Here is an 18,189-nt window from a genome sequence, read left to right as displayed (position 1 = left end):
GTTCCTTCTGTTTACTTAGAAGTTCCAAGAGTTGTAGAAAGCAGAGGTCTCGTTTGTGTGTACACGGGCATACATTCTCATGGCCTGGACTCAGGCCACAGAATTAAGCAAACACACATGTGACACGCTGAGCCTTCAGGCCTGGAAATCCCATGGGCACCAGTGGGGATGGCTTTGCAGGCGCTGGAACCCCAGGATCCTCCGCTGCAGGGGTGCAGGCTGGGTGAGAAAAGGGTGCAAGCTGGGTCTACACACTGCTCTTCATATTTTGGCGCTTCATGTGAAGTTGGATGATGCTTAAATGAAACAGCCTCCAAGCCACTTTCTGGCCTGCATCCCTGGACTGCCGCTGCGAAGTTAACTCTTTTCAGAGACTGCAAAAATTTAATACCAGCAAAAGAAACCAAGTTACCATGTCCCCTTAAGGCACACGAAGGGACATTTATCATAGCCTCTCCTTTCCCTCCAGTCCCTATCTACACAAAACGTGTGTGTGTGTGTGTATGTGTGTGTGTGTGTAATTTCCCTGCTTGCAGAGCCCGCTGGCTATAAAGCCCAGGGAGGCCTGTAAGGAGACCCATACTTTGCTAGCGCGCGGCTCGGAGGCGGGCTCAGGGCGGGGCAGAGCGCGGGGACCGCCCGGGCACCGGGCGCAGCCAACGAGCGGACGGGGAGGGCGGGCCGGCGAGGGCTGAGCGGCGCGGGCTGTCACAGGCGCCCGAAGCGCGCTGCAGGTGGCAACTTGGAGGTGCCGCCACCGCAGCTGCGGGAGGAGCCCGGGTCTGGCGGCCCCTTCCAGCCTCCAGGAGCTCTTTCCCGCCGCCGAGCCCGAGATTGGACCTCGCAGAATTCGAAGGAAAGAGGCCCTGCGGAGGGACCTGTGAGCAGCCCTACCTCTCTCTGCCCTTGCGCTACTTTTTTTCTCCAAGGAAGGTTGTGCCTGCGGGCTGCGAACAAGCTCCGGGAGGGGCCCCAAAGGAAGGCTTCGGTGACCCAGGTGAGCGCCTTTCTCTTCCAGTGCCCCATCCTTCTTGGCAGCCGGGAGTAGGCCAGGAGCGCCGCCTAGCCCCGTGGGCAGGAGCGCCGGTGCGGGCCGCCTGCCCTTGGCTCGAGGTCGACGGGGGAGAAAGCGAGGAAGGGGCGAGGCTGGCCCGACCGGGGGCTCTCTGGCCGAGTCCACCCGGAAGCGGCAGGGACTCTCAGACGAGCACCTGGAGACTAGGGACGAGCAGAGAGGTGCTTTGAGGGGGACAGAGGGCTTGCGCCCGGTTTAAGCTGGCCGGGATCGACCGCCTGCGCGCTGTGTTGGAGCTGCCGCGGGAGCCGGGCGCGGCGCCTCTGCGAACCCCAGAGCTAGTGCGCGGGGCCCGGCGAGCGCACCAGTCTTCCGTCCCTCGGAGCCCAAGGCCCTGGAGGACGTCATTCCTCTCCGCTCGGGCAACTCCTCCTCCGCCCCCTCTTGCCTCCACCCCTCCGCGCCCGCCGTTTAGCCTATTCGGAGACTGTGCTTTTGCCAGCGCGCGCAGTGGTTGCTGCTGTCACTCCCCTCCCCTCCCCGCCCTCGCAGGAGTTGGAGCGACCTGGGGTCTGGCTCCCCGGCCCCGGCCGCCTAGTTGTGGGCTGGACACGAGTGGGGCTGGCCAGTTCTTTGCGAGGAGGGCAGGAGTGAGCGCGGGCTGTCTCTCTAGTGCTCTCTCCGAATCCATCCCCGTCCCCCTGCAGCTCGAACCACTAGCCCAGAGAGCGGAGTCTCAGAAGCCAGACCTTGCTCACCCTGGGGAAACTGGGGGGGGGGGGGGGGGGGCTTCCGGGAAGGTGCGAACCTCGCAGATGAGGCCAGAGCCTCCGCCTCCACCTCAGCGTTTCAGCCCCTGCTTTCCTGCTTTCAAGTGGACAGTGGCTCTGACCTCCGCATTCCGGCTTGTGGCGTGAGGGGCGCTAGCGGCAGTGTGTGTGTGTGTGTGTGTGTGGTGTGTGTAAGGATGAGCGAGTGCGATCCTCCGGGAGGCAGAGGCGCAGGAGCCAGTTCCCCCAGCCCAGGAACCGCAGGGACCGCCACCCCTCGCCGCCAGCTGCGCGCAGCTGCACCCCGGCAACTCCGCGCTGCCGGCTCCTCTCCTCCCGCTCCAGCTCCCAGTCTCCCCCGACTAACGCGGCATCCCAGGATTAAAATCATCTGGCCAAAGGGTGCGGGTGGGGGATCGAGGCGCTCCCGAGGCGAATGAGGCTGTTTTTCAAAATCCGGGAAGCGCCCCTCGCCCAGCGTTGCATCTTCCCGTGGCTCGGCTATAAGGACCTGCGGTGGAGGCTTGGTGGAGGCGGGCCCGCGCTCCAGAGAGGGCGTCACGTCACCCGAGAAGCCGACGCTGGGGGCTGCTGAGCCTCCGAACTCCGTTTGGCGCGTCCTGCTCAGAAGCCGGGGAGCTCCTGGCCGGCGGCTGGCTGGGGAGCGCGGCGCGGGAGGTGGGGTGGCCTGGCTGGTGCTGCGGGAGGGCGCCCCGGGCGCGTCAGTGGCTGCGTGCCACGGCTGGAGGGCGCGCCGGGAGGTGCGGCGGGCTCGGGGCACCCGAGTGGCGCTGGAAGTTGAGCCGGGGTCCGCAGGGCTCGGTGACCGCCCTGGCGCCGCTGCTGCGGATTCGGGAGCAGCAGCCACGCGGCGCGTTCGGCCGCCCCCTCCGCCCGCCGGCCGCGGCTTTCGCTTTCCTTCTGCAGAAGTGAAGCCGCCGCCTGGGCTCGCTCCGGCTGGCGACCTTTGCGCCAGAAATACCTGAGGTGCTGGAGGCGAAATCCTCCCGGGAGCGAAGGGCGGCGTCCATAAGACAAGGAAAAGGAAGACGCCGGGCTCCGGCGGGTAGCGCAGTAGCGGGAGGGTGGCGCTGAGCGCCAAGGATCCCCGAGGCGAGGCGAGGCGAGGCCAGGCGGACCTAACCCAGCCGGGAGGTGCTGCCCCCGCCCTTGGCGCTCTCTCACAGGCACCTGGTGTTAGTTGCGGACCCCCGCCCCCACCAGTCCGCAACTCCGGTGTAATTCCCCGTGAAGTGCATTGGATTAAGACTGGGCCGTTAAGGGCTGGAAGCCACTAAATGAATGAAAGTAGAAACGATGGTAAATCCTAAATCTAACTGTGGTTTAAATCTAAATTCCACGTGATTAGAAACAGATTCTAACCTGGTAGAGCAGGGTCTATGTGGGAGCTCCTATATCGCATTCAAATAATGGCAGTTACTGACGGGCCCCGCAAGACTTGCCCCTCCCAGGCTGTAATTGTACTGCTTTGGGGGGTAGGGGCGGGGTGGGCTCTAGTGTGCCCATATCGTTACACATAATCTAGAACAAGGAAAGACTCAAGTTCAGGACGATTCTGAAATGACCTTGGGAGTCTCCGTCTTCACTTTCCCTTACTGGCCATAGGCAGTTCCCAGTTGGATCAATTACAGTTCAGACTTAGTGACACCAAGGGGTCAAAGAGCCTCTTGTAACATTAGTAATAGTCTTCTTAGAATGTGTAGTAACCTTAGGAAAACATTCTCAGTACTGAGGAGCAGAGGTATAAAACCGAAAGTTTGCAGCTAGGCTATGACCTCTCAATCCCAATAATGGAAATACAGCTCTTAGTGGAATGTAAGTTATTGAGGGCAGGGTTCTTTCTCATTCTTTTATTCCCAGAGTCTGGCACTTAGTAGGTGTTCAACAAATGTTTGTGTAGACCAGGACTTATAATTAAAGACATTGCACTGAAAAGACATTTAATAATTTTTAGGTCAATCATTATTAAAATCAGAATATTAAACTAATTATATATCCCAAAGAGTTTAAAAATATAACTAAACCATGCACACTGGTCCTCATGAGTTATGTTTTTAAACTCTTTGGGATTGGTGAAATCACTTCAAATAAGAAGGCACTTAAGATACTGGAAATTTAGAAGTTACAGAGTGGTAGAGTTGCATGGTTAAAGTCCCTTTATAACAGTCTCTAGTTGAATACCTATAGAAACTGGGATCTCACTACTTTCAGAAGTGTTTGATTCCATTTTAGAGAAATTTTGTATTTAAATGTTAGGAACACAGGATGAACATGCCATGGTTCACATCTGCCCACATGAATCTCACATTCTAGTTGGTAGGGCAAAAAGGAAGGAAGCGTTATGATTTTGATGCTATTGTGTAGATACATGAGAAAGTTAAGGGATCTCAGCAAAGTGACCTCACACTTTGAACAGCAACAGCAAGGGAACTTCACAGAGGATGGGTCTTGTGGTCTGAATTTGAAGAGAAGTTCTCCTGGAGCACTGCATAAACAGACTAATGAGAAGTCCGCGGAAGGTCAGCCTGCATAGCTTTCCCTTCCTTCCAGTTCCACCTTCTGAGCTATAACACCCTGCCTTATCTCTCTTCTACACACCCAACATTATTCTATTTAAGAGCAGTTTCCATGTCTCTCTGTTTCTTCTTTTCTCCAGGCCAAAGAGCCACAGATTCTTCATGCTACCTCCAATCCCAAATAACCCATTCTCACAATACACTGAGCAATGGCATTCTTTCCTCTTGAGGAATTAGGGAGGGAGAAGCAAAAACTCAAGCAGGGCATGATTTTTGTAGGATTTTAAGTGAGGGCAAGTTGGCTGTGAATGGTTTATTAAAAAGATCCAAGCAGTGAGATGAGTCACAGTCCACCCTGGGCAACTACTTCCTTAATCTGTAAGGAGAATAATAATTTTCACCTACCACACTGTGAGAATTAATTTGTGACTTCACAGTTATCTGAGTTACTTGGAAGCAAAGTGTGAGACCTAGCACATGGGAACACAGAATTTTCCAGTTCAGAGCTGGTTAATCAAGAATAGCAAGAAGCACAATTAGTAAGGAAATATGACTTTCATTGGAGAACTGCTAAAGAGACTAGAGATTTTAAAAGGTATTGAAACCCGCTATTTATATTAAAGATTAAAAAATAAATATGGCTATTAGAAAATGTGTATGCTTGGTCATTTTGTCAGGGAGTAGAGAAAACTGGAATGTAATACTCAAAGTAGCCACCAGATCACTGAAGAGATTAAAATAACTTGTTTTGTTTTCATGCTAGTTCAGTAGTATGTGAGGCTTGTATCTGGGAGGATTTGGTGTCATGATGATGTCTTGTAAAAAAGCAGGGCTGATTGATGTCTAGTGTGCATTCTGAAGTGCTAAGGGTCTCCTAGCCCAAAACTAATGCAAGGACCAATGTTCTAGTGGGATTGTGGGAAGAATTATAGATGTGGGAGCTAAAAGGACACTGTCTTGGAATCCTAAATAATGAAAGAGTGTGCAGCAAGTTAAAAGCAGCGACGAGACAGGGGAAGGGCACTGAATATAATTGGGGCCGATTGGGTGCGATTTCAGTCAAGCAGCATAAATGAAGATCAGAATGGAGAAAAGACATGAATGGACAAAAAAAAATGCATGGTATAACTTACATTGGGGACTTTGAAATAAAAAGAGAGAGAAAGCTACCATTTCTTTGTGTGGTGGGAAAACAAGGGTGAATAAGAACTTGGGCACCTCCCTTCTGAAGTCAGCTCATTGTATAAGATCTCTGAGCCACCAAATCCTCATCAGTAAAATGGGGATAGAAATGCTTTATGGTAAGAAGTCAACAGAAGAACATATAAAACACCTAGAATGTGACCTGGCTTTTAGGTGAGCTGCTCTGGCAACAAGCTACTGGTTTTCTAGAACCAGGAGTGTCGGTTGGCTGGATGCATTATTGCCACATCTTTATTTTAACTCTTAGCCTTCATTAGAAATCTAGTCTCACATTTGAAACTGGCAAGGGGATATTTTACCCAGTTATTCCCCAGTCATCTCAAACTGAATATGTTTAAAAATTTCCTTCATCAATTTCATACTTTCCTCCCTTACCCTAGGACCACTATGTCCTGAGTCACCTGCTTGGGAGACCTGGTCTTCATCTTTTTACACCTTTCTCTTCTCACATTGCTCCCTGACAGACACACACCACGGAAATGTCAGGGTCCCCATGGTGGTAACTCCCACTGCCACTTCCTTTCTATCAGATCCCCACCAGTCCTAGCTCTGGCTCTTGCTACCTCCTGCTTGGATTGTTGCGGTAATTATCCCAGCTCACTCTCATTCTGCCTTCCTAACTTCTGCTTCCAGTTCAGTTCTTTTACAGTGCTCCTTTGGTTGTATCACTCCCTGCTGCAAACCTCAAGCCACTTCTGTTTCCTAAAGTGTAAGTGCAAACTCCTTTTGATTTGTATTCAAAGCCCTGTGTTTGCTCTCCTGTATCTAAGTATTCAGATCTCCTGAGGCCCCAACAGGAAACCTATGGCAACTCTCCCCAATTCCTATGCATGCCTTTAAGTTTGATTTCTCTGTCCGTCGCTCACCCCATTTCTTTCAACTGAAATGCCCTTCCTCCCCTTTCTTCACCTTGAAATCCTGCACTCAAACACCACCTCCCTTGTGATGTTTTTCTCGATAATTCTCAGAAGACATCTCTCTCTCTCATCTTTCCTTCTGTAGCTCTTTGCTCCTTCTGCTCTCGTGGCACTTCTCATGTATTTATTCTTTGCTGTGTTTTACTGATTGGGAGCTATGACTTCATCCTATTCACCTTTGTATTCCCCAGTAAGTTTTGTCTGGAGTGGGGGCTCCACGGTAACTTGTCACTGAGAGGATGATTGTCTAGAGACATCTGAGGAGAGTTTATGACAGAAGAAGAGAAGAATGTTGTTCCAATCCCATGTCAAGTCAGTATGAGGAAGAAGTAGCCAGGCCTTGATGAGGTCTTTAAAGACAAAGTGGAAAAACAGGCAATTATCTGGAAACTTCAAAAACCACCCTCTACCCACATTGGCCTAATTTCATGGATAATTTATGCCTTGGTAGCTGGAAGAATCTGTAAAATTGACATTCTTCATTATAGTGATGAGATTATAGTCATGCGAGCTAGACAGAGCTTTCAAAAGTAGAATAGAATGTGGAGAGTCTAGCTGATAGTGATTGGGCTGAAGGAAAAATTAGATATGCTGGGCAAGACGCCCATAAAGTACTGAATGCATTCCTAAATACATGAGCGAGGCCAGACACCGTGGCTCACACCTATAATCCTAGCAATTTCAGAGGCTGAGGTGGGATGATCATTTGAGGCCAAAGACCAGCCTGGGCAACAAATTGAGATGCTGCCTCCACAAAAAATTAAAAATTAGCCAGGCATGGTGGCACATGGCTGTAGTCCTAGCTTCTTGAGAGGCTGAGGCAAGAGGATCAGCTAAACCCAGGAGCTGAAGGCTGCAGTGAGCTATGATTGTGTGCCACTGCACTCCAGCCTGTGTGACAGAGCAAGACGCTTTCTTAAAAAAAAAAAAAGTTTATTCATACTTTTAGAAGATTCAATTTCTTATGGTCTCATACTTTTTTTTTTTTTATTAAAAATGAAAACATTGCCCATAATCCCAGCACTTTGGGAGGCTGAGATGGGTGAATCACTAGAGGCCAGGAGTTAGAGGCAAGCCTGGCCAACAAAGTGAAACCCTGACTCCCTGACTGTACTAAAAAATACAAAAATTAGCCTGGTGTGGTGGCTCATGCCTGTGATCCCAGTTACTTGGGAGGCTGAGGCATGAGAATCGCTTGGACCTGGGAGGTAGAGGTTGCAGTGAGCCAAGATTGCACCACTGCAGTCCAGCCTGGGTGGCAGAGTAAGACTGTCTTAAAAAAAAAAAAAAAGAATGAAAAGATAAAGCCATGTCATTCCTCATGTGTATACTATATATTTGGGGTCAGGTGAAGAAATAAATTATTATAAGAAGATGACCAGCTTCCATATTTCAGGAATAAAAATGCTTCCAAATTATTGAATATACAATACCCTTCAAATTGAGAGGATAAATTCACCCTCATCAAATAGTTGTAAATAGTCCATTGCTCACTAGGAATGAGCAAAAAGAAAAATAAACAGGCAAGATCAAGTACTGAGGTTTTGAGTAGTTAGGAATTAGATATTTTCACGTCATGTTAGAATTATGTACTGAAACCTCCTGAGTTATGAGAAATTGAATGGCTCTGAATGATCAAGAGCTGCTGTATCTATGTTGCATGGATTTTGACACATGGTATTTATAAAGTTTACACAAATATGTTACAAAATGGAAAAGATGTTGGCTATCCACTGTGTACAAACATTTGGTCACACGTGTGTGATTCATATCAAAATGCTGTTCCATACCCAGCTCAACTGCAGCTTACTAAGCCTCTCTTGGCCTCAGCTTTCTCATTGGCAAATAGAAATAACAGAATTCCCTGCATCACATACAGGATGAAAAAAATTTAATGACGTCAGCTATGTGACTGTAGTTTATGAGTGAAAAAGTGGGACCAAATATTTTAGTTACTGGTCTGATAGTTAAAAAAAAAAAATCAGCATTATGCCCTACAAATCTCTCCATCTCTGTAACTCCTTCAGTATAAAAACAAACATGGAATATTCACAGGAACAAATTCAAATACAAACAAATGTTTAATCAGAAACTCATATTCACCTTTAAGTAAAAAACATTTCTTTCCCCCTAATAGTCACAGCATTCTGCAGAGCTAAAGAAGGAGACCAGGAATCTGTGGGAGCAAAGATCATTTTGTGAAGCTAGAGGTCCGATTTAAAAGCAGTTGCTGCCACAGATTAAAACATATTTTCATTCTGCCTAAAATATTCTCTTTGAATATTGGGTGCCTTTTTTAGGTTGCTTTGTGAATAATATGCACAAAATGAAAATGTTAAAAAAAACATGTAGCCTGCAAACCCTAAAGAGGAGAATAAACATGGTGATACAATGTAAAATGAGCAAGATTTCCTTACTATTAAGCTCACTGCATACTGGGAGGCATAGCAACTTCTAGACTCACCCTGCTGCAGTTTCAGTACCAGTAGGTACTAGCTGACTATCTGGCGACAAGTCACCTAAGTTTGTTGAGTCTTCATTTCTTCTGCAAAACAAGCTTAGTAATACATATCTAGCAGAGTTGTTATAAGAACAAGAAGTAATACTTAGAAAGTGGCTAGCATATCGTAAGTGCCCAAACAAATGTACCAGTATCTTTTTGTCATATAATGCATATCTTTTTAACGTTTAATTCAGTCTGAAAGTCCATATTTAATGGATCACGTTTTACTCTCAACATTTATGTTTCAAGCTCTTCTTGGCCCTGACAATGTTTATTTACTTTTTGATGATTTAAAAAATAAATTGTAGTCCTGAGTATATTTAAATGTAATTTTCCTTTTGCCCTTTTTCATGTTTAAAAAAAAAAAGTAACCAAAGCAAAATGCAGTTAGGAAGATAAACCTGATAATCCTACTGCAAAATGTTTCTGCATTTTGAAATCAAATAGAAATTAATATTTTGTTGATCTACCTCCTCTATATCTGTATCATTCAAGCAGAAAAAGTAATGAATATCATATTTAGCCTTGCTTATTCTAAAGTAATCCATGACAAATTAATTTATACTTTTTAATCTTGAAGTGATCTACATTGATCATTTAATTACCAAAATAATTAGGGAAAACTGTTACACTTTCATGTTTTCAAATGGACAGGGATGATCTGCTCTTTTTTTTTTTTTTTTATGAGACAGGGTCTTGCTCTGTCACCCAGGCTGGAGTGCAGTGGCACAATCACAGCTCACTGCAGCCTCGACCTCCCAGGCCCAAGTGATTCTCCTGCCTCAGCCTCCCGAATAGCTGAGACCACAGGCACATGCCACCATATCCTGCTATTTTTTTTTCTTACTTTTGTAGAGATGAGGTCTTGCTGTATTTCCTAGGCTGGTCTGGAACTCCTGGGCTCAAGCAATTCTCCAGCCTTAGCCTCCCAAAGTGCTGGGTTTACAGGCATGAACCTGCTTTGATCTGGTTTTTAAAAGAGCACTTTAGTTCATAGTGGATACTGAATTATAGTAACTATGCAGCTTTATAACTTTAATAAAACTGTATTTCTTTGACTCTGTCACCACTCACAAAATAGTCATTCTAACCACAGTCAGATTTCTCCCAACTGAGTTTGGGGATCCCTGGAGATCTCTCCCCTGCTTACAAAACTGAATCCTCTCTGAGCCACTTAGACTAAGCAATTTTTACTTGCTCCGATTTTGGGCACTATAGTGACACCTAACATCAAATATCTCAAAGGATGCTACTAAACCCATTGTGGCCAGCACCCAGCAGAGAGTCACTAGGACTGCCGGGAAGTGAGTAATGGTGTTCTCCTGCTTCCCTGAGGTCTGGAGGCGATAGAGGTTCTGGACCATTGACACCTGTGGCCTCATGAGGTCCACCTGGCACATGTAAATGTTTAGATAAGGGTTACCAACTTGTAAGCTCAATAAATTTTTAAAATGTATCAAATAGGCAATGGGGAACCATTGAAGAATCATATTGCAAAGGAGTAATATGGCGAGATCAGATAGGGAAAGGCTACTCTGACTATGAGTGGGGAAAGTTTGATGGCCTAAGAGTACAGAAAACCTTGGCGCCAAGGTTTGTACCTTGATTTCCTTTTCTCTTTACCTGGGTTCTTTCCCAAAAGACTCCTTACTTCTTCTCTAATAGTTAGATATTGGAATATCAAAAGCTAAAAATATATAGATCGTATTTTTAAAAAGGTCAGATGGCATATTTTTAAAAGATCGAATGATGTAGATACTTTTCTCTCACAAAATGTATGAGCCCTGGAGAATATTGTCATGTTACTACATCATCTACATTATTATAAAGGATGAGTAATTTGTACTATTCTTAGCTATTATTTGCTTCCTTTGAAAACATATTTTAGATAGAATAGAATTAGGTAATGCAACAGTGAGTAATGTGGCTGAAGTGTACATGTGACCCAGTTGCCAAACCTTTTCACTAAGTGAAAAAGTATCATGACATTTTGTTTTGCGTCTGGTGCTTTAATAGATGAGTATACTCTTTCCTTTCAGGTTACTCCACATGTGTTTTTCTGTAAGTGTAACATTGGTCTCTGTAGTATACAGTTAGAACATAACTAAGTGTGTTTCAGGAAAAGTAAGCAGCAATGTCATTTTCCAGATTGTGGGTTCATCGTCACTTAATTTCCCTAGATAATAGTTTATTCATCTTTGTGATAGAGTTACAGCTGCTTCAGCTTTCAAATCTACAATCCTGAAGCATTGTCATAGATTAAAAACCTTTTTTTTTTTTTTAAACTTGATAACATAGCATACACTTCATGATTGTTTTCATAGCTCAGGGTTGTTGAAACACAATTTTGACATGAAAAAATGAAAATATCACTTTACACAGGTTTTGCTATGGAAAAATACTAAAGAATTCTTTAATAATAATATTGTTATTGTTAGCTCAGGTAATATAGTTTTTCACCTCTGGATAATTGATCACATTGATCTGATAACAATTAATCTATTGCTTTTCTGAATTAACTCAGTACTTTCACTGTTTATACCATGTTACCTAGAATCTCATTTTATTATTTTCCTTTCCTTTTACGCATCATCAGGGATTTGGATGAATTCAAAGAGGTTCTGGGTAATCTTTTCAAAGCATAACAAGAGGATTTATCTAGATGGCTCCATTAAAATAAATAAAAATGATAGTACATGGCTAAAGTGTAGTACATCTCTTAAAAACACTTTCTGCTGGCCTCCATTTGGCATAAGGAAAGGGGGTGTTTGTTACATTTGATTAGCTGTTAGTCTAGAGAAAGATAAAAGTCCACTAGACCTGGCTGGAATGTAGCAACTGGCACATTCCTGCCTGACTCTGACCTGCTTATATAATGCTTCAAGGAACAGCTGAGCTGAATCATGAATAGCTGAATGGTTTTCTGTGGAAGGTGCAGTTAACTTTGTATCTGGAAATGAGTTGATATGGGAAAAAGTGTCTGACCCACAAAATTATTTCTCTGACTAATAGTATAATGTTAGTAAGACTAAGGAAAAGGATTGATAATAGAAAAAAACATAAAAAAGAAAAGAGCCGTTTTCATACATTAGACTTCGCTGGGCTGCATGTGGATGGAAGTGAGTGCACTGTACCAGGGACTCAACAGAACAAGTTGCACTGTGTTCACAAAAATCTAATCAGAGTGAATTGTGCTCTTCTTCTTTTCTGCCCATTGCTTCTGAACTTCATCCTAACCCCCACCTTCCCCGCCCCCACCTAAACCTCTCTTAATAGTCAAGAGCCCCATTCTTGTGGCGTTGTCCTTGTATTATACATACATCACATAGTAGGCGTTCAGTAGATACAAATCATTACAGTGTGGTGTTGTAAAATAGAAATTAGAACACATGATAATTGTATTTTCAAAAAAGTTTTAGTGGCTGAGTTAACTAGAGTAATATTTTAAACATATCTTATTTAACACCAAATACCCTGTTTGGTGTTAAAGGTGTAATCAAACTGTATATTGAAGTTACAGGGAGAGGTTCTATAGGAACCTATTACACCTTTAACACCAAACAGGATGTTTGTGAGCACATGCATTCTACTAGGACTGAAAATACCAAGTTCTGTTCTAAAAACATTATTTTTTTGATGGTGGGGTGGTTTTGCTGTTGTAGAGACAAGATAAATTTGTCTGTATGGGGTTGCTTGTTGGAGATTTATGGTGTAGTTTTTTACCACTGTTTGTTGACTTTCGTCTGTTCACAAAGATACATATTGAATTCAGAAATTTGTTTTCCACCATTGACCTACTAAAGTATCAATTTGCACATGATATGAGAAGGAGCATCAAAGATGTGGGGAAGCCAAGGTCAATGACCTCCAAATGTTTAGAAGCCTTTTATTTTTCCACTGAAATCCCATGGGGGAGAAACTTGGTCTCAGTTCTGTGTGCTCTTTAGACGTAGGTTGAGCAATGTTGCTAAGCTGTTCTTCTTTAGTCCATGGTCTTACCTTAACTTTTTTACATTTCCCGCATAAGGAATGCATGTTTATCTCATATTTTGGGAGGTATTGGCACTCTATTTCTGAATATTTTTCAAAGCAGAAGACAAGCAATGATCAAAGAGTAGTTTATGAATGTTGTAGATTTTGTTTCTAAGAGCATAGGAATGCTTCTTTTCTTCAGTCTCTGGCTTTTTTAGCCTTAGGGTGAAAAGACTAGAGTGATAAAAGCAGAGACCTACTTTATGAATATAGGCATTCCCCGTTTTACAGCTGAGTCATTTTTTGAAAAGTGTATTTGTAAGTAGTTGTTTGGAATTTTGAATTATTTGCCAGGAAAGAAGATATTAAAAATTATGTTTATGTTTCCAGGCTAGTCCAGACAACTATATTAAACCTATGTTATGAACAGATTTTGGAACTGCAGTATTAATATCACTTATGGGACCTTGGAACAGGAAGCCAAATGGAACCTCCCTAGATGGATAGCCTACGGTGAAAATTTTTGGATGAATGTATAGTGCTTTGCAACTTCCTTCCTGAATCCCTCATCTGTCTTCTAGTGCTCATTTCTTTGGACATACTATCCTAAGTCAAACTATTTTGCTCATAGTTAGGTTTTCTTAGTTTCCAAAATATACTCCTTTCTCCCAATTTATTACATTATCTTTCTCAAATAAAACTACCATTTTTTTGTTCTTCTGATCAAGTCATAGATAGGAAAGTAGTGTGATTGAATTAATTATATTTGCAGAAAGGATTGATGACCCTATAATCCTTCCTCGTTATTTGCATTTAAAAAATAGAATGACTTGTAACTCAAATCAAATACAGGTTGTTGTATTTTCTTCAGTTTGATATTCATTTATCATCTTTTATAAGCAAGGTACTGTTAAACTATGAGAATTTAAATGTGAATAAAATATGATGCTATCATCTTATAGGGAGGCAAGTATATAAAAACAATATAAAGTGTGATAATGATGAATGGCAAAAGAGAATTTTATGAAAATACCAAATCTTATACATCACTGGAGGGAAGAAGGTAAATTGATACAATAATATTTAAAAACAGGCATTGTCTTTTAAAGATATGCATACTGTCCAACATAGGAGTTTTACATTTCATTACATATTATAGATAAACTCTTGCATGTACACACCAAGAAATGTTTCAAAGTTATCCATAATAGCAAGAAATTGGAAACAACACAAATGTCTATGGACAAGAGAAGATAACTGAAGTATGGCATGTTCACTAAATGAGATACTATACAACCGCAAAAATGAACCATAGCTATCAACCAACCACATGATGAATCTTTAATATTGTTGATTTTTTTACATTGCAGAAGATTACATGATATAATAGCATTTTTATAAGGCTCAGAAACTGAAAAATGTAACAATATTGTTTAGGAAAATGTGCAGGAAGGCAGGAGGACTGCAGAGTAGAGGCAACCACATTGGCGACATTCTCATAATTAAGTGAGAGTTCACAGGTGTTCATTTTGTTATTATGCTTCATCTCTTACATATGTATATGTATTGTAAGCAGTTGTTTGGAATTTTGAATAAAATAAAAACCTAAAGAGTTTTTATTATGCAATATTATTTATATAATATATATGCATATGGATATAATATATATAATATTGCATAATAAAAACACTTGTATTGCATCATAAAAACACTTTAGGTGCCTTTTTTTAGTGATCGCTCCAGTTCTGGGGAATCATCAAAGAGGAAGCAGTTGATTTTGACTGGGAGACTGGGAAGGATTCACAAGGGAGGCTGAGTTCACCCTGGACTTGAAGGAGAAGTATGGTTGTAGGGGTCAGGAAATGTTGAGTGCTGGAAAGTGGAGAAAGAGTGCAGCAGGCATACACGTAGTAGGCTTGAGATGTAGAACAGTTGGAGTGATTCACGGGCGGGCTGTGCAGGAGTGGGGGTAACAGCTGAATTTGGGAGAGGTGAGGGAAGGGTGGTGCTGTCATTGTTCTATATTTCTGTGGAAGGCAACTATAATCCTCCTGCAAAACCCATGAGATTAGCAAGGGAGATTGCTGAGAATGAAAGGAGTGGTGCCTGGAGAAATCCAGGGAAACCAGAAGAGAACAGAAGACCTTCCTTCTGGAAGACCACCAGAAGGAACGGTTGAGGTGCTGGAGGAGAACCTGAGGGCACAGAACTAGGACGTCCCAGTTGGAGGGGATTTCAGGCCTGTGGAAGGTGGGATTTCATAATATAGATAGGGGTTGTCCTTCAAGAAAAAAGGAGTACTAAAAAGCCATGCTCTCTTCCTATTTCTCTCTCTGTGTTAAAAATTTTCTTTTTGTATGCGTATAGATCACAGTTACCTAAAAGTAAAACAGCTTTTGGGTGACTTATTGTGATAGAAGAAAAAGAAGAGATAGAGAAAAAGAACTATCATTTACTGAGGGCCTACTATGTGCCAATATTCTGCCCTGAGGGCTGGAAATATCTTCATTTCTGGCCTTTCCCACAACTTCTGGAGTATCTAATGTTAAGAGATAAAAACAATCCACTCTTTATTTTTAAATGTACGGTGATGTTATTTTTGTATAGTCACCCTCTAGTGTTCTCAAATAGTAGGTCTTACTCATTCTAAGTAGTTTTTTTGTACCCATTAGCCATCCCCACCTCCCCCATGTATCAAAACATCTCATATACCCAGTAAATGTGTACATCTTCTATGTACCCACAAAAATTAAAAATTAAAATAAAGAGATAAAACCAAGGTTTACAGAGGGTGAGTCACTCACCCAAGCCAAAGTCGATTCATAAAAGACAGACTACCTCTGTGAAATCAGTTTCTCTCCTTGCTCCATGCTTCTCAAAAAAAAGGAGAAGAAAAAGGAAAATATAAGAAGCAGTTTTAAAAAAAAGTCTAAATTAGATACACTGAGAAGTTCAATTTTGTGCTTTTTTTTTTGCTCTGATATCTTTAGCATTTTTAAAGCTCAGTTCTTTTCTCTTGATATTTAACCATCTTAGTCTTGATGGGAGGTTCTAACACCTTATCGGTTGCTTCCTTTGGGGTGTCCACTCAGTTAGCTATGTTCTAGCAGGTGTCTCTGGGTAATGTACTTAAATAAAATTTTTGCTGTAACTAGCCTTGTCCCCTGGCCATGTTCATACTCTCTTCACACACATAACCTGACCCTGACATAGCTACAGATTTGTCTTTTCTCACTGATTTTACTAATGTATAATTATTTTCTTTTTATTAAAATCATAATCATGCTTTTAGTTGCTATTCCTGGAAACTGCATATTAAAATAATTATTTTTGTCTTGCTGACACTAAAGTTACAACTCATACATTTCATAATCATAGTGCATTAATGTTAACTCCATACTTTCCTGCCTCTGGCTTCTCAATGAAGCTGGAAGTGGGTTTTTTCCTAAGAATTAGGGGAGTACAGAAGGAGTGTGAGAATGGATAAAGTTTGCAACAACTTCAGAGGGCAGAGGTACAAAAGAGCCAATGAGGGAGCACAAAGAGGATTTCTAAAGCAGCAGAGAAGGCCTTCAGGAGGTTAGAAAAACCCATCTCTTGTAGAAGTGGCCATCAGCACAGCTCCATTTCCTCCTGCTTTGTGGAGAGACTCCAGAGCAGGAGTGAGACCCTAATTCTGATTCTACTTGAATGTGGGAGGTATTGGGAGACAAAAGAAGCTCATCTATAAACATTTTCCATGAATCAAGCAGAAACTTGGGTTTTAAAGGCAAGTGCAATTGAGATATGCATCTGATCATGTAAGGGAAGTTATTCATTTTGAAAACAATTCTGAGATTCATTATAAGTTGAAGATTTATGAATCAAAGTGGTGGAAAAGTAAGGTGAACAATTAATAATTCTGTACAACTATTGCAACAGAGAAAGGGACTATAATTCTAGCCTCCTACACCTGTGGACTATTCCAACATTGCTCTTGGGTAAAGACCAGAATTCTTCCCTTGGCCGCATGGTTTGCTCCCATCCATTTCTGCAGCCTCATCTTGTATCATTTGCCCTTCTGCTGTGTGTTCTAGATTAATAGTTCTCAACTGTTTTGGTCTCAGGACCACTATACATCCTCACAGATGACTGAAGACTACAAAGAACTTTTTATACATGTTATCTATTGATATTTACTGCCTTAGAAATTACAACTGAGAACGTTTTTGATATTTATTTTTAATTCACTTAAAAATAACAATAATAAGTCCATTTCATGTTAACATAAATATTTTTATGAAGGTTAACTGTGTTTCCCAAAGCAAAAATAGCTTTGGGTAAAGACTGTCATTGCAAATCTATTTAATGTCTGGCTTAGCAGAACAGAGTGGATTCTCATGTCTACTCCTGCATTAGAAACTGAGGGTGAGATATCACACATCATGTAGCTTGTAGAAATTTCTACTCTAAGCTCATGGGAGAATGAAAGTGAAAAGGCAAATAAGGTCTTAGTATAACCAGGAAAGTGACTTTGACCTCAGATGTCCCTGAAAGGATCCTGGGGACTTCCCAGTCCCTGGCTCCTACTTCAAGAATCATCAACCCTAAACCCACGGGCCTTTGTTTGGTTGGAGGGGTCAATAGGGTGACTGATGGGGATAATGGGAAATAGGGCTAGGAATTTAGGTTGAGACTATAGCATACCTTGTCGCATTTGGACATTCCTCATCTCCTGAGAAGGAACTGAGCATTACTGCCGAGAGGCAGACAACAGTTAGAGATGTTCAAAAGTTCACTCTGAATTGACACGGCTTTGTGTTTCTCAAAGGTCTTTTACGGGCATCATTTTTGTTACTGTAACTCTATAAAAAAGCCAGGACATTTATTATTTTCTTTCTTCCCTCAAGAAAACAAATGTCTAGTGGCTTGGTCAAGGTCACCAACTTCCTTAAGAGATGACTGAACTCCTGCCTCATACTCCCTGAGTCCCTCCTCTCTGCAAGTGTGTCCTCTCACTCAAAGATCAACTCACCATAAAAAAGACCCATGGATGCCAGGGACTAGTGATGAAATGTACAGGCAGAAATTGTTTGGAAACATGCTGGGCATGGTGGCTCATGCCTGTAATCCCAGCACTTTGGGAGGCTGAGGCGGATAATCACTTGAGGACATGAGTTTGAGACCAGCCTGGCCAACATGGTGAAACCTCGTCTCTACTAAAAATACAAAAATTAGCTGGGTGTGGTGGTGCACACCTGTAGTCCCAGCTACTCAGGAGACTGAGGCACGA

At 42.8% G+C, this 18,189-nt stretch overlaps 1 protein-coding gene and 1 long non-coding RNA gene across 3 annotated transcripts in view; one reads left to right on the top strand and one right to left on the bottom strand.

Moving 5' to 3' along the window:
• LOC129460177 (uncharacterized) overlaps nucleotides 1–18,189 on the bottom strand; it is a 255,643-nt gene that overhangs the window by 122,360 nt on the left and 115,094 nt on the right. The window lies entirely within an intron of this gene.
• EPB41L3 (erythrocyte membrane protein band 4.1 like 3) overlaps nucleotides 702–18,189 on the top strand; it is a 239,969-nt gene continuing 222,481 nt past the window's right edge. Inside the window, exon 1 of one of the 2 annotated variants that reach the window (XM_055237673.2) lies at nucleotides 702–997. The gene's annotated coding sequence lies outside the window, so the exon portion shown is untranslated. The remainder of the gene's footprint in view (nucleotides 998–18,189) is intronic. The other variant, XM_055237831.2, reaches the window with a different exon arrangement.

Source organism: Symphalangus syndactylus, chromosome 1 (assembly GCF_028878055.3).
Source record: "Symphalangus syndactylus isolate Jambi chromosome 1, NHGRI_mSymSyn1-v2.1_pri, whole genome shotgun sequence".
Classification (NCBI taxonomy): Eukaryota; Metazoa; Chordata; class Mammalia; order Primates; family Hylobatidae; genus Symphalangus; species Symphalangus syndactylus.
Note: the sequence above shows the minus strand (reverse complement) of the source record. Positions and strands in the feature narration are given on the sequence as shown.